Source organism: Budorcas taxicolor, chromosome X (genome assembly GCF_023091745.1).
Source record: "Budorcas taxicolor isolate Tak-1 chromosome X, Takin1.1, whole genome shotgun sequence".
NCBI classification, from domain to species: Eukaryota; Metazoa; Chordata; class Mammalia; order Artiodactyla; family Bovidae; genus Budorcas; species Budorcas taxicolor.
This window is the reverse complement of record NC_068935.1, coordinates 48,573,996-48,581,418: the sequence shown is the minus strand read 5'-3', so window position 1 is coordinate 48,581,418 and position 7,423 is coordinate 48,573,996. Positions and strand designations below refer to the sequence as shown.

The following is a 7,423-nucleotide window of genomic DNA, read 5'->3' as shown; positions in this document are numbered from 1 at the left end:
GTAATACAATCTTATCCCCATGTTGTCACAGCCTATAAAATACTCTTAACAGTAAGAGTTGTATCCTTTCTCAAAATTAAAAAACATATCAAAACATATTTGGGATCTTGCATTTGCCAAGAGCAGCTGATGGTCCTTTCAGCTATCTAAATTGAAAATAGACTTACTATAAACTTGATAGCAAATGAACTAGAAGAAAAGTGAAACAGAAGTCTTGTGACCCAGCAAGACATTACATTAATAATATCATTTATATATTTATAAAATTATAACAAAAAGTATTATTCTTTGCATTTTAGAAGGTTATATTCTTACACATCACTATGACTCCTTTTAGACTGAGGACAGAGGAGAAGGGAGTACAGAGGACGAGATGGTTGAATGGCGTCACCAACTCAATGGACATGAATTTGAACAAACTCCAGGAGACACTTCCCTGGTGGCTCAGAGGTTAAAGCGTCTGCCTCCAATGCGGGAGACCCAGGTTCGATCCCTGGGTCGGGAAGATCCCCTGGAGAAGGAAATGGCAATCCACTCCAGTATTCTTGCCTGGAGAATCCCATGGATGGAGAAGCCTAGTAGGTTACAGTCCACGGGGTCGCAAAGAGTCAGACACAACTGAGCGACTTCACCTCACCTCACCAGGAGACAGTGAAGGACAGGGAAGCCTGGCATGCTGCAGTCCATGGGGTCACAAGGAGTCAGACATGACTTAGCAGCTGAACAGCATTTTATAAGTAATAAAATATTTTTAAAGGGAAAAACTTTATATTTTTTGTACCTTTAATGTCACTTTTTCCTGCTTTTTGAACAAGGAGCCTTGCGTTTTCATTTTGCACTGGGTATTGCAAAAGAAATACACAGAGATAATACTTTTAAAAGCTATTCCCTCCTCTGAGTTTGACAGGAAGCCTGCCCAGTTTTAGAACTGTGCCATCTTCCCTGACCCCTACTCCATTCCCCTGCCATATACACACAGCTAATAAAGTAACTTAACCTTATCTTATGCATCATTTGATCAGGGCCTAACATTAGCCAGGATCTAATTACCTGATTCATGTTGAAATGCTCTAAATTGATAGTAAACATAGTCTCCATTCCACATAACACATAGGTTTTAATAGGGGTAAAACGGATAACTCTCAAGGGACTTATTCATCTGGATCTCTAGTTCTTAGCACAGGTCCTAGCACAGAAGTAACACTTGAAAAATATCTGCTAAACTAAGTGCATAATAGAGAATGTCAGGACTCCCTAGCAGGGTGTTAGTGGTGCTATTCTAACTCAAAGGTACCTTGGGTGTTTCTTTGCCAGTCCCTCTGAAATGAGGATATGTAGGTCAAAGTACAGAGAAGGCAATGGCACCCCACTCCAGTACTCTTGCCTGGAAAATCCCATGGACAGAAGAGCCTGGAAGGCTGCAGTCCATGGGGTCGCTGAGGGTCGGACATGACTGAGCAACTTCACTTTCACTTTTCACTTTCATGCATTGGAGAAGGAAATGGTAACCCACTCCAGTGTTCTTGCCTGGAGAATCCCAGGGACAGGGGAGCCTGGTGGGCTGCCGTCTATGGGGTTGCACAGAGTTGGACACGACTGAAGTGACTTAACAGCAGCAGCAGGTCAAAGTAAAATTACTTATTATTGTCTGTGAAGACAGGAACTGCTTGTCTCATTTTCCCTTGGACCTAGAACAGTACCTGGCACTCAACCAACAATTGTGTGATAAATGACTAAGTGGAGTATATTCAGATCCCTGGTCCAAAGGTCTAACCTGGGCTTTTCTGTGCAGATTGGAGCTTAGTGTAGGAAATAACTTGGGCTTCTAGTCTAAGAACATCTTACCACAAGTAAGGAATGGCCTTCCTTTAAAAAAAAAAACAAAACAAAACATGGATATGTCCCTGAATTTCAAAGCAAGAGACCCTAGAGAATTCCCATGATGAAAAGGTGGGCTCAACTGTCAGTCCCAAACTCCATCTTTCTTGTTTTAATTTCCCAACAAGGGTCTCTCATTCTGGTTCTTACCATCATTACTACCAGACTCCTTCATGAAAACATCAGTCTAAGTTCAGACAAGAATCCATTTTGGAGAGCTGAGCAGGATGGCCTATTATTATTCAAGGTAAAGATAAGTGTAGATCAAGTGTTAGTTGTGCAGCTGTGTCCAACTCTTTGCAATCCCATGGACTGTAGTCCACTATGCTCCTCCATCCATGGGGTTAACAAGGCAAGAATACTGAAGTGAGTTGCCATTCCAGTCTCCAGGAGATCTCAAGAATTTTATTAAAGGCCATGAAGATATAAAAATTAAATTAACATGAAAACAAATATAGTAAATATACAAATAGGGAAAAAAACAAGATTTCCTAAGTACAGATATTTAATTCTGAGAATGTCAGTAAACAAATCAACTATTAAAATTATATCTTCCTCTTCATATCAGCAATGAACCTTTTTCCCTTCCAGCACCATGCTTATCTTTCAGCTTTCATGAGCCACATAGTGAATAAAACCTAAGAGCCTCACCCCAACTTTCACCACCAAAAACATGCCAAACCCTTGGGTGCTCTCCAGTCCTTTCTAGAGCTAGAGATCAGCTACATTATTGACTTGGATGCAAAACATTACTACTTTGCAAATCTTTGCTGGATTGTGTGTTTGTCCTACTTTTAAAGTCCATTCTATCACTCAGATACAATTAATTTTGCTAAAGCCCATTAGCTTTTTCCAAAATTCTATAACAGCCCTTAAAATATATAGCACTTGAAATACAAATTTATAAAGAAAACAGCACATGTATAGAAGTGAGTGGGGATGTCAGAAATAAAATGATTAAGATCATGGTACTTAAGGGGTTCCAAGGTATGATGAAACAAATCACTATTATGAATCTCTTCTAATATCCAGAGAGAGAGAGAGATCTGTGTCTGTGATACTCCATGGCTCACACACACTTTGTTGCATCTCTCATAGAACCAGCACCTGGCACATATCTTCAACAATGGAATGTTCTGCAAAGGTCTCACTGGTTGCTGGTCCTTCTACAGAGGAAAAAAAATCATTTTCTGGTGAGCTTTGTATTCAAGATCCAAATCAGACAAGCTAGATTATTTTTCTTCAAAAAATGGTAACTATTTGCTCTGTTGTAAATAAATACAGAATGTTATGTCATCAAGGAAACATTTTTGGATCCAGGGGTACATAGTCAAAAGCAATACATTTAAAAAAATACCCTAAGAAGATATTCATCCCTCCAAGTATGAAAAATGACTATTTTAACAAAAGCTTATGAAATACAATTGCTGTATGGATGAGACACACCCATGTCAAGTTCCAGCCAGTCACCGACATTTCCAGTGCAATGTTAACAATTCAAAATATATTGGAATAATTTAATAAATTAATACTGTAGCTTTGAAAAGCTCAACCCCATAATCATTCTCCTCTGGAAACACTTCATTCCATCTTATTTTTATAAGCACTTCATATGGAAATATGATACATTGTTCCTGTTAAGAAAACTACTTTAGCAGGCAATAAATGGATTTATTAAATAATTAGCATGCAGATAGAGGAAAGCTATGTGCCTTGCTGAAGAAGATCTAAAATGGTTATCAGGAGCAAAGTGATATTCACATTTTTAAAAACTATATCAGAAATTGCAGATGCCAGACACATTTACATTAACAGTACAATTCAGTCATGGATTAGATATGGTGCTAGCATTTTAGTGTGGGAATAATTTCAATCATATAAATGTGAGCAAACCTATGAGGATTTAGAAAGGCCAGATAAGGCGTAAAATACATCCTGGCTGTGGCAGGGTAACAGAGTCATTCTAGCAAAAGGATATATAATGTAGATTATTCATGACCTAAGAGAAGATATAGTGACACACAGAAGACTCTTACTAATAAAAATGGAGATGATGATACACACAATTATTAAATGCCCAGAGGGTAGCAAGTATGATATTGGAAATATAAAAAGGCCAAGTGGTTCTCTCTCAGCACTACAAAAGAAATATCAGGATGTCCCCAAAGATAGATAAAGCATAAGCCAGTGGGTTTTGCTTTAATAAAAGGTATGGTTGGCAAAGACAATGGAAATTCATGGCCGTGTAAGTTAGTGACCAAATTCACTCCTCTGCTATAGCCACAGCCAAACTTAATTTCTCTGTCAAAGAAAAGCAAACAAAAAGGAAATCCTGTAGATTTGGGATGACAACCAAGTTATTCTTTGCTTATATTCTCCTTCAAAATAGCTATGATGGAGGAAACATGAAAATATCAATATGACAGTAAGTTGAAGTTTTAGAGATGGAGATAATTACATTAAAGTGCTTTATAGGTAGTAAAGTACTATATGAAAGATAGTTTCGATTATAATTCAGCCTTGCAACTTCCCATACACTTTCAGATTCCTGCTCTCATTTGAGCCACTTGTTTTTGCATATCTACTATTTCCTTTCATACTTAAAATGTGAATCATTCCCCGGGTAAACAGAGATTACAAAAAAATAAAGTGACTTGCCTCTGGTTAGGTGAATCTGGGAGTCAAACTCAGATGCACTGATTCCTCATCCAGAAACACAGCTATCAGAGTTCTGCATAGTTCTTAATCAGTCTCTCTCTTCTCACTGAGGCTGTCACCATTTGCTCAAGATAGAAGCCATCTCATGTGAATGTTCTCCCAGAATGTAAACACTAACTTGAGACACCTTTTTTCTTATGTTCCTCTCACAAGTCATTCTGTCCCTTTGAATTAATTTTTTGCACTTATTCCAAATAGTCCAAATTCCTTTTTTAAGAACAATCACTCAATAACTTTGGTTCAGATTCTGTCTTGAAAATCCAGCATCATTTCAGCCAATACAACAAACAGAAACTAGCTGACTTATTGAGATGATGTGCAGCTCATGTTTCTTCCCTGAGGATTCAGAGTTGCTCAAGGTAGGAATCAAAGCAAATAAAAATGCCTCTAAGAAAAGGAGCTGTTTGGGGAGGGAGGTTCAAACGAGAGGGGATACATGCATACCTATGGCTGATTCATGTTGAGGTTTGACAGAAAATAATAAAATCCTGTAAAGCAATTATCCTTCAGTAAAAAGTAAATTAATTAAAAAAAAAAAAAAAAGACTTGACGTCTGCCGAAGATTGAGGAAGAAGGTGGTCTTCTCCCTTCCTCACTTTTTCTTTGATTATGAAAATGTAGCCCTCTCTGTTCTTGGGGGTGTTCTCCCTTGCCTGCCCATTTGAATCTCCCACAAGCTTCCTATGCTAATAAACTTACTCTTCACCTTAAAAAAAGAAAAGAAAAGAAAAAGAGCTGTTTGACTTTATCAAGCATATGCCATATTAGATAAAACTGTGACTTTAATAATAACAACTGTTAATCAGATCATTCCTTCAAGTAATTTAAATGTATCTAATTTGACTTAAATTTTGCTATTGCCTGATTTTCCAGTTCCTACATTTCACGTTCAATTTAGTACAAAATATTTGCTATATGCAGATAGGAAAAGAGGTAAATTATCATTTCAAGGCATTTGGATGTGTCATTAAACTTTGGAAATATGCTAATTAACATAAAAGACAATTCCCCGAGTAGCTGAAAGTATGAGGTATATAGAAATATATCTCCTAGCACTGCTGAGAATAAGACCCAGTAAAGCTTCAAGATTTCTCACAGGTTGGTCTTGGCATTCAGAAACAGCCTGGGGATGAGCAAGTGACAAGTAGGCCATAAGGGAATTTTCTCCTCCTCCACTGAGAGGCAGGAAACTGAACTTCTTGAAAGTTTGTTTATGTTAACAAATTAAATATCTATAATAACAAATCTAAATCATTGACCCCCCTATTCCTTGTTCTTGTTATTGTTACAAAACAACTTCATAAAAGACACCATAGAGAAATGAGATGCAAACATAAGCACAGCTTTATCGGATCTTCTAGGGGAAAGTAAAAAAGGAACAGAAGATAAAAGAGATAGAAAATAAGTCTGAACAATGTCTTGTGGTATGAACTATGAAATTATAACAAACACTTCAAAATGCTTGTGTCATAACTTGACAGATCATTCAATTGTTTCCTTGTGCTGCTCAAGGTGAGGATCCTGGCTTCTGTCTCCACATGGGCTAAATAGCTTTTACTCACCTCCTAGCTCTCTAACTGTGCCTCTATCCCCAGGTAACTCTCTGACAAAGGTGTGCCTGTGGCCAAAGAGGCTGAGTGATACTGTGAAGCCAACACTTGCCATGAGAAGAGCAATCAGAAGCAAGTTACCCGCTATTTAACCAAATTGCTATGGTGGAGCAGAGCCTACAGAAAACTGTTCTTCCCTAAGATCTCTTAGAAAGATGCTGGAGGAGATAACATAAGTTTGAAGCAATAAGAGTGGAACCTCAAAAAGACTCTTGGCGCAATTGGATTTCAGAGAAGAAAAAGATAAGAGCATGCCAGACTCATCAAGAAAGTCCACATGGAGAACAAGGGTATTGAGTTGTATCTTAAAGGCTGGGTAGGACTTGACTGGGTAGAGAATAACAGTATCCATGGCTTGAAAATGTATTCTGTGCCAGGCACTGACTTAGGTCCATGATATATTGATATATCATCTCACTGACTTCTTCCATAGAGGAGGTTTTATTACCCCCATGCACAAAACAGAAAACAGGCTCAGGAAGACTGACTTTCCCAAGGTCAGACTGCTAGAAAGTGTCCTCAGGAGAATGTCATAACTTACAAGGTTTTGCATAGCTGACCCCTGTTTGTCTTTCCAACCTCATCTCATACCACTCACCTGCTCATTCAACACACTCCAACCATAAATGAACCAGTCTCTTTCATCTCAGGATGTTCACATTTTGTGTTCTCTCTGCTTGCCCAAATCTGCCTTTTTTCCCTGCAAACCTTTTATGAATAGAGCAGATTTTTTAAAGTTACGTATTTAAAAAGGCATTCTCTGAATGCTGATCTCAATTAGGTTCCTAATTAGACTCCCTTACAGACATACTACTCATAGCACTTATCATAGTTTCTATCTAAATAATTATACACATGTTGTATTAGGTAACAGTTCTCCAGATTGGCAAACTAAAATTTCAGGTAACTGTTGGTAATGGGGTCTTGAATCTAAATTCTGCAGTCTGGAAACAAGACAACCTGTTTATGCTGCAGTCTTGTGGATAATTCCTTCTCCTTTGGGACACACCAGTCTTTGCTCTTGTAAGGCCTTCAACTGATTGGATGAGCTCTCCCCCGAACATACACACACAGTATGGAGGGCATTTTGCTTTGCTCAAAGTGTACTGAGTGAAATGTTAATCACATCTTTAAAAAATAGTTTCAGAGCAACATCTTGACTGGCGTTTGACCAAACAATGATACACCACAGCCTAGCTAAGCTGATAAAATTAACC

At 38.1% G+C, this 7,423-nt stretch overlaps 1 non-coding gene across 1 annotated transcript; it reads left to right on the top strand.

Moving 5' to 3' along the window:
• The first annotated feature begins 433 nt into the window (after positions 1 to 433).
• Positions 434 to 505, top strand: TRNAW-CCA (transfer RNA tryptophan (anticodon CCA)). Its single transcript has one exon. It is a non-coding gene; the product is annotated as a tRNA-Trp (tRNA).
• Positions 506 to 7,423: the final 6,918 nt, after the last annotated feature.